The following is a 9,963-nucleotide window of genomic DNA, read 5'->3' as shown; positions in this document are numbered from 1 at the left end:
AAAGAAACCCCATTTTTTGCAACATATAAGAGATCCCAGAATTTGTTTAGATGAAATACAAAATAACAGCATATATTACAACCTAGACCAATACAAGCAAGAGACGGTGATGCCAATGAAAAAAGCTATGGAACAAGTTAAAGACAATCTGGAAGATGCCAAAACAGAACAAACAGAAAAATATGACAGAAAAAGCAAAAAAAACGAGTTACTGTTTAGGAGATTCTGTTTATGTTTACAAAACGAATCTGGAAGGAACAAAAAAGTTAAAACCGAAATGGGATGAACCCTACAGGACTATAAAAATTCTACCAAATAACTTAACATATGTTCTAAAGCATCTGTATAAGGAAAAGGAAGAAGTAGTACACCATAATAGAATGAAAAAGGGATGTTTATCAAAACAGTGGAAAACAGAGCCTATACTTTCAGAAGAAGAAATAAAAGACACGATTTCACCAGTATATATCAGAAGACCATATGTATTTTATGACCTTTTGAATGACCACAAAAGTTGGGAGGAGTGGAAGGAGTATTTAGCCAAGTCTTTGCTACAAACTCTACGCAACAAACATGAGAAAAAGGGAAATATTCGATACTCATCGGATACTAGCGATGAAGAAAATCAAACACAACATAAGGGTTTAAAATGTGATAAACCAAGGGTAAAATTCACAGAGGAAGAAAAATTGGAAGGAACCAATGAATTGTCTGATTTTCATCCATTAGACTCACCTACAGCCTTAACGCGAAAATGGCTTTTGAAAAAAATGCCATCTACCAGACGCGAGCTAACAGAATGTGACACTGAAAATTCTTCTATAGAAACCGATATAACTAAACCTGGGCCAACGTCAAGGAAATCTTCTTTAAGAGAAAAATTTATGGAGAACAGTAAAGAAACCAAAGGGGCAGCATAAAGTTCCTTTGTCAGCAGCACAAGTAGCTAAAACACTTATAAAAAAGGACAAACATCACGAGAAACAAAGATTAAAGATATTTGACGGGGCAACAAAACAGAACTCGGACTCAGAGCCTTGTAAACCACACTATAGAGACCACGGAAAAACTTGCTAATATTATAAAGAAGAAAAGCAAAAATTTGGAGTCCAAAATTCAGACCAGGAAACGGAGAAAGGCAGAACGAGCGTAGCCCCCAGCAGATTAATATTTGAATAAAATAATTATAACAAAAAAAATATTAAATAAAAATAAAACGAGTAAAAAGCCTCTAAAGAAATATCTATATTTTCTTTTTTAATCGGTATATAAATAACATCAAGTTTTCCTTCAAATATATATCACCAGTAAAAATCATTACCGTCACTTTCTAACACTAAATTATTAGCTCCGATCTGAAGTGACATCTTAGGTTCCTGCAAAAAATTTTGTTTCCGAGACGAGATAAAATTTCGCGAATGGACTTTACTGACAATGGACCTACTGACAAGACTTTTCAAAAAGAGTAACCTTCAGTAAAAGAAAATAAGTAAGGCCACGTAACTTTTAAATGGGTGTAGTGAACCTAATTAAATTATACATATTTAGAATCAGCATTAGAAGGCAATTCTTTTGATATGTATATTTGAAAAATATATTTTGGGGGGATAATAAAAAAAAAAACAAAAAAAAAACGGACGATAGTCTACTGAAACAGGGTCATTGAAATCTTGCAAATTTTGAGTGAACTAAATCACTTCTGGTATCTCGTTTTTAAGTAAATGCAATGCATATACTGAACTTTGACTCTTTGAGGTGACACTTTCAGTCGAATTTGAAAAAATTGTTTTGGAGAATTTTAAAAATAATTATAAAGGGAAAGGCAGCATTAGTTTACATTATGTGGCCACTACATGCACAATCTAGCTGTAATCTTATTATAAATAGTAGAAGATATAAGAAATTTAACACTTACCAATAAGGACGGTGTATATAAACAAGAAACCGTAGATAAAATGGGTCACATTTTAAAAAAAAAGTATAGCACCGTTTAAAACAAAGTTTTCTCGGGTAAAATTAATTTCACATATTCAATAAATTCAAAACACACCATTAACACAAAGAACAGAGCGACGACATTGCAGATGAAAAACACGAATAACAACACCTTTTTAAACTAAAAACAAAACTGCTAAACGTCTTGTCATTGTGAGGATCCACCAAACTAACCGAATTGATATTAGAAATATCGGTCAAACTGGAGAAGGTTGGGGCTGAATGTACGGGTAAAATCCGTCATGATAAAATAAATAGCAGCCAAGATTTTATCCGGGCACTAAACACATAAACTCATAGAATAAGGTAATAGTCAAAATATCACGAAAGGGACAAATTACACTCAGTGACTGTATAAAACTAAGGCGCAAATTAAACTGAGGATAATACCAGACGCGAATAATATAAAAGATTATAGGGAAACCACAATGCATAACCCCTATCTCTACACAACTCTTGGCACGACATAGGCACTAATTCTTGGGAAAATACCACAGATAAGGAATAGGTATTTGTGATGAAAAACCACACAATTCTGTGGGACTCAGAATATCGTAAAAATTTTAATTTTTATGAATAAATGAGAACTAGCAAATGTGGGGCAAAGCTTAATTAAAAATGTTATAAAATCAGCTGGAAAAAATACATGTTGCAAAAATTAGACCCCCCCCCCACCGCTTAAAAATATGGAGATAATGAATTTGACCATAGAAGGGCAATCAGCATAAAAACTTGTTAAGGGTTTTTGAAATATACGTGAAACATATAAATATGGGCTTAGGAAAGACCTATTTTACTGAAAAAGCAGAAAAGACTTGAAAAAACCCTTATGCTCCATCAAAATAACGAATAAAAAAAAGAGAAGGGTTCAAGTTGAAAATATAGCCAGACGGAATTAACAAGGAAAAGAAACTGAATGCAGTTAGTTAAACTCTGTTATACGCACTTATTGAACTTGCTGAACGAAACTAGTACGAAAAATGTACTAAATAGGTACAAAATGAGTATCATTAATAATACAGATCTGTGTGCCATAATTACTGTGTGTTATGTGTGTTAAAGATTACTGTGTGCCACAAAGGCCAGGTATTTTTTCCTGCAGAAGCGCCATTTTTTCTGAAACAAGAATATCCCAAGAGAAAATTGCGGCCACAAATAAAAAAGTGTGGCAATACTATAAATTATTAATTATTGTGTGTGCAGGTTCATATTAGTCCTTTTAGCGGTAGCCCATGACAAGAGGACCTGGCAACGTTATAAGGAGCTACCAGAAGGCAGTCATGGTAAGCGAACCTTCAGAGTACAGGCAAAGTCATTTGATAATAGCATAACAGGTATAAGAGGAACAGCAATTTTTTTTTAGCTTATCAGATATAAGCTGTAAATAAAGCCTTAAACTAAAAGGACATTAAAGCTGAAAAAAAGAGAGATTACAGACAAAAACGTTATAAGACAATCTCATGTACCAAAAAAAAATTCGAAAAGAATTAGAAAGTTTAAAAGTCTGAATAAACAAACAGGCTTATAAGCTAATGACAGTTAATGACACAAGTTGGTTCAAAATAGAACTAAATTTTAAAAACAAAATGTATATAGTCGTATATGGGAAAAGTTATATAGTTGTAACAAATGTAATTGAGAAAATATATACTGTTATAGATATATTTCGAAAACCTTTTATAAACAGAGAATTGTATTAAAAAAAAATTATAGAAATGTAAATAGAAAAGTTATGTTATATAAAATATTGCCAAGCCCTTATATAGAGGCTAATCACAGTTATCAGTTATAGTGCATAAATCTATTTGTTGGAGTTGTTTTTGTTTTGTAAATATTTTAATTACAGTTATGACTTATCATATAAAATTCTTGACGGACTTATTTAAAAGTTGTAAAAAGAAAAACTATTGCAGTGATTAAATAAATTATTAGGGTACATAATTGTTATTTGTTTTTAACAATTAAGTATCAGCTTAACTTCGGTTAATATATATATATATAGATATTTATATATATATATATATATCGTAAACTATCCATGTAAATAGAGTGAATTAAATGTTGAGTATTTGTGTTTTTTTTTAGTTTTATATCATGCAAGAAGTATTCCACATTAATACTTCATAAACAATTAACAAAGAAATAATTGGAATTAGTGCCAATTCTAATATACACCGTGTATTATTTTTTTAATGCGTTAAGTTTTAAACAGTATTTAAATATCCTATCTAGTTTTGCGAATAAAAAAAAATACTTAAGTAAGCTATTACACAATGCTTATATATATATATATATATATATATATATATATATATATATATATATATATATATATATATATATATATATATATATATATATATATATATATATATATATATATATATATATATATATATATATATACTATTTTTTTAATCAACTTTAAGTTTTAACTAGTGATTTAATGTTATATGTAAATGTTTGACCTCGAGTCAACGTATTAATAATTTTTATTGTGAAATAATCCGTTTAGTATTAAGTTTGAAAGAATAATCCAGCAAGAAACATAACGTTTCGATTTAAGCGAGATATTATTTTTGGAGTAATTAAAAGAGAGAAAAGTAAATAAAAGTAATCAGACTTTACAAAGTTGAGTGTTTCTTTCTAATATATATGTAAAACTTTATACTTTATATGTATTCTAATGTGAATATTTATTTTACATACAGCCTTAGCTATTTTTTTTGGAAATCAAATTTTTCATAACATCCTTTTGGAGCCATTTCTCAATCATTTCTTTGACGCATTTTTGGAAAGTAGCAAATTTCAAAGCCAGTTCAATTAGATCCTGATACTATCATCTCATACCATCAGAAACCAAACCATACTTGATCAACTGCTATTTGGAAACTATAGCAGAAATACAGACTTTACTACAAGTTCATCAAAAGTGAGATAAAATCAGAACTTAATTTAGGCCTAGATATTATGCTACATAGCCCAAATGGCTTATGTTATTGAAATATGTGAAAATGCTTTGTGCTGTAAAAATATGTGAAAATTTAAAAATCAATAATTTTATATGTAATTTATCCAAGGTAATTCTAAAACGAAAAATAAACGGTAGATCAACCACATCATACAGATAAATTAAATTATTAAGGGGAATTAAATTTAAACTCAAATAATTCATAAACTTGTCTAATTTAACTTGAAATCTAATTTAAGCAAAACCACTAATATTATGTTTAAGCCGCTTTAGTCAAGTTAAAACAGAAGATGCATATGAAGAGGATAAAAAAATAATTGTAAGTCCTCATGACAGAAAAAATAAGAAGCAAAGATGAATTTTGAACTGAGATCCTTCGACAAAAGAAAAGAACTTGGGCTACAATGGACCAGAAATACAATCCTAGCGTAATACATTGAGGTTATATGCACCTAATGACCCAAATATGGTAGCACAATAGCTGTAAAAGAAATAAAGTTGTTTTAAAAGTAAAATATTGAGAATTGGGACAATTCTTCTTTAAATGGGGAGTATTGCGGTAAAGCTTTCTAATTTAGTTAATTATTAATTGAGTAAAAATATATTAAGACGCAAAAACAAAGTTTCAAAATACCACTATTTAAGATAAAGATACAAATCATGGAATGTTTGGGCTTAGAGGGAACTTGCTCAGTAACCACTTTCCTGGCTAAATACCTCAATGCACCGGGAGGAGATGGTTAGATTTCCGAATATACACCCCGATTTTTGAGACTGAAGTCAGTCCTTTTGGCTTGCCGGGTGAATCCCTGCCCGTTTGGTTCCTAGTTAGAAATACCTTGTGATTTTGTCGGATCCTTATAAGCGTCTGTATCTTATTATATATTATTGTAGTTTTTGAGACTTGTGGTCTACTTGGGGCAGCCAGTCCCAGTAGCATATCTATATCTGTAATTATGATGTGTAAATTGAATAAAAGTATTGTGTTTTAGACAACCTCTCTACGATCTACCTTTAGCCCCTCAAACATACCCAGTCGGTACGCCTCATTAGTTCAGTCATAGCCTAAGGCGCGCTACCAAAGTTAAATTACCTTAGGGCCAGAGTTTATCTCCCCTATAAAGGGAGAATAAAGGCATCTACGACTAAAACACCCAAATACCATAAATATACAACTTCACAACAGTTTATTCAATGATCTCAGCCGAATAGCATCGTTTTCATGCGAGCCCGTTGAACAATAAGTGAATCATATACCTGTTGTGACGTTATGAACTAAATTCTATTAATATGATTGGCTCCTCGGCTGGTGTTTGCTAATTTGTTTTAACAAGTTAAATGGATATAAGTGAATTATTCACCTGTTGTGACGTAATAAAGCAAATGCTATTAATGTGATTGTCTCCTCGGCTGGTGTTTGCTAATTTGTTTTAACAATTTAAATGTATATAAGTGAATTATAACCTGTTTTGACGTAATAAACTAAATGCTATTAATTTGATTGTCTCCTCGGCCGGTGCTTGCTAGTTTTTTTTAACAACTTAAATGGATATAAGTGAATTATACACCTGTTTCGATGCAATAAGCCAAATGATATTAATGTAATTGTCTCCTCAGCTGGTATTTGCTAATTTGTTCTAGCAACTAAAATGATGAAAACTAAGAAAAGACATATGAATTTAGAATCCACTCGTGAATCTACTGGTGGTGTGAATATACATGAATCAATTCAAAGCCTTGCAACGAATATTCAACAAATATTATCAACTTTGACAAGCATTCAAGCAGTAATACGAGAACTGAGAAGCGAAATGTTAGAAATCAGAGGTGAGATAAGTAATCTATCATTCAGGGCGCAAAATTTGAAAAGTCATAAAAAGGTTCATGATGAAGAAATCACTAAGCTACGGAATGAAGTTAAGGACCTCCTTATCAGAGAACCAGTCCTATGATAACCCCCTGTCTTGGACCCTTAAAAAATAAAGTGCTGATCTTAGAAAATGCTGACCGACGAAGTAATATCATAGCTTGGAGACTATGGTGTTCGTCGAAGAAAGAGGGTGGGGAAAAAATTGGTGAACTATTGTGGAAATTACATATTCAATAAGAATTCCTGGTCATTGAATTAAATAAAAATGCTGGTGTTGCATAATGCGGTCACTGCTACATACTAACGAGATACGAAACCCGCCAAACGGTTTATTTGCAAGATACCGCTATAAAGAAATGTAATGCAAAGCGTGGTTTTCAATGCGTTTACGATATTTAAACTGTCGTTTTTCGGAGTTTAGGGGGGAAGGTACCTAGGTTAGTTAAGGTTAGTTTACGTATTCAATATATGCTCTGCTTTACGCCCCCCCCCCCTAATGTGCAATATACATCCTATTTTATTTCATTACCATTAACCAAACATGACTTTTTTAGCAGTACCCGCATTATGCAAAAGTACCATAAAAATTCACTAAATTCCAACTCCAAAACTTTGAGAAAAACCTTTCAATTCTACGAGCAAACAGATTACTTAATGATCAGGCTTTAGGGAAAAATCCTGCATAGATAATTATCCAATATTCTCTAGTGTTTTTATCCGATGATGTGAGCAAGTCTGTCCCAAATATTCGCTCATCCCTTCTAAAGAAGAAAAGTTAACTTAAATACAATGGATTTCAGGCGTGGATTCCTCCAATAGTCCCACCAATCCTATTCTATATCGACGAAGTTGGAGAAAAGAAAAGGATGGATTGCTTCCGAGTCAAACCAAATTGACTGTTTTCATTGTTTTCAATCAACATCACTCAGCTGAGATGTAAATATTTTTTTTGTGATATATTGATTTTTCTTTTTCCCGGATATGGTGTGATTTAACATTAAAGGTGCTCGTAGCTGAATGACATAATATCGTTCGCGAGAATAAATACATTTAGTGTAATTTTAGTGTTTTTAGTTTTTGTGGGAGATGCACAGGAGGGGGTTACTCCTTGTTGTGTGTTTAGTAGCGCACTCGGGTTGCCGAGATGTTTGCGTGGGGAAAATAGTTATGAGCATTAGGGAAAAAATTGAACTACTTGAGTGAAACTCTGTTGATTTTTATGCTAGGTTAGATGTGACGTTGAGAGAAGGTTTTAATGATTAAAGTATTATGGAGAGGATCCATAAAGTATATGGAGTCATCGAAGTATATGTTTGCTATTGAGTTGATGTGTGGTCAAAGTATTCAATGTAAAAGTGAGTTGATTTTGTTCCATCTTAATTGTAGGGGACTAAACAGCTCACATTCATATTTATCTGTGTTTGTTAGAAATGGTAGGGATATTCAAATTTTAGGATTGACTGAGACCTGGTTGAATTCTTCAAATGAAGCACTGGTTGATATTAATGGTTATAATTTTTCAAGAGAAATAGGAATCGACGGAGGTATGGTGAATTTGGTGCTTACGTGAGGTCGGACCTGGATGTAAAGGTAAGGGAGAATTTGTCTTTTTATACCGAAATGGTGTTTTAGAGCATGGTACTGGAAGTAAAGCTGATGCGGTCTAGTATTTATTTGTTTATTTTATATAACCCCCGTCCTCTCACCTCTCGTGTTTTTGGAATTGTTGGAGGAGCAATTGGAAAAGTTGTCAGTTTAAATTTATCCTTGCGTGATTACGGGGGACTTTAATGTTGATTTAAATAAGGATGATGCAGATTCTCGTCTTTTTTGTGATAGTATGCTTAGTCATATTGCGTTCCCATCTATTAGTATTTGCACTAGGATAACTGTAACTAGTGCGACGCTTATTGATAATATTTTTGTGAATATGAAGCGGAATTTTAAGATCCATACCCCGCGTGCACTTGTAAATGAGGTGTCCGATCACTGTGCCGTCATGGTTTCATGCCAGCTGCAGGGAACTTCAACATAATCTCGTGGATCCCAAAATACTAGAAATTATTTTGACCAGATATCATTGCCTAATTTTAAATCTTAATTAGAAAAAGCCGACTGGACCTCTCTAGATGAGCGTCATTCTTATGCCGAGAAAATGGACCAGTGGTATAGGAGAATGGTTTCACTTCTTGATAAAACTTGTTTGAAGGTAGCTCATGCTTAAAAAAAAGAAAGATATTCTATGGAAACCATGGATGACGAAAGGCCTTTTGAATTCTGTAAATAAAAGAGATCAACTGTATATGACAAGTGTTTTGAGTGATTGTGATACTGACCATGAAATCTATAGGAAATAAAACATTGCTCTAAATAAGATATTACAGAAAGGAAACATGGATATTTTCAAAGCGAATTTCAAGAAAACCAAGGAAACCCTTCTAAGACATGGGAGATTATCAGATAAGCTATTGGTGAAAAGAAAGTGCTATTACCAGAAATGAGTGAAAATCGCAGTGCTAGTCCAACTGCTCATGGAAAAGCTCAGCATTTTTCTCAAATTGAGGAAAAAGTTAAATTGCATGTTGAAAACCGGTCAGGAGATGGTTCTTTTGAGCAGAACTTGCCAGACTCTAGTGATACTAGTCTTTTTCTTCGAAAACTAGTCAGCAGGAGGTGACAGAAATAGTGAGTGAAATGCAAAATAGAGCAGCTGGAACGGATGTGCTGTCTTTGAAAGTAGTGAAGTATGTTTTACCTGTGATGCTGCCGTGTTACGTTGATTTAGTGAATGGTTGTCTAAAAAAAGGTGAATTTCCCGATCAATTTAAACGTACTAGAGTAGTGTCATTGCATAAATTTGTTGAAAGAAAAAATTTCAGCAATTACAGACCTGTTGCGCTACGCCCTATTTTGCCTCGATTTAAAAAAAAAATATTATATAAACGAGTGGCTGAGGTCCTGGAGAGGAAGGATTTCTTTTATGCAAACCAATTTGGTTTCAGAAAATCATACTCTACGAAGCATGTGGTTCAGTATTTGACATCTATGATTAATGGTGCTTTGGATGGGAAGTTGAAAGTGGCGACTATATTCCAAGACATTTTGAAGGCATTCGATACATTGGATC

Source organism: Artemia sp. Qi Xiang Cuo, chromosome 5, assembly GCF_049724085.1.
Source record: "Artemia sp. Qi Xiang Cuo chromosome 5, ASM4972408v1, whole genome shotgun sequence".
NCBI lineage: Eukaryota > Metazoa > Arthropoda > Branchiopoda > Anostraca > Artemiidae > Artemia > Artemia sp. Qi Xiang Cuo.
Note: the sequence above shows the minus strand (reverse complement) of the source record.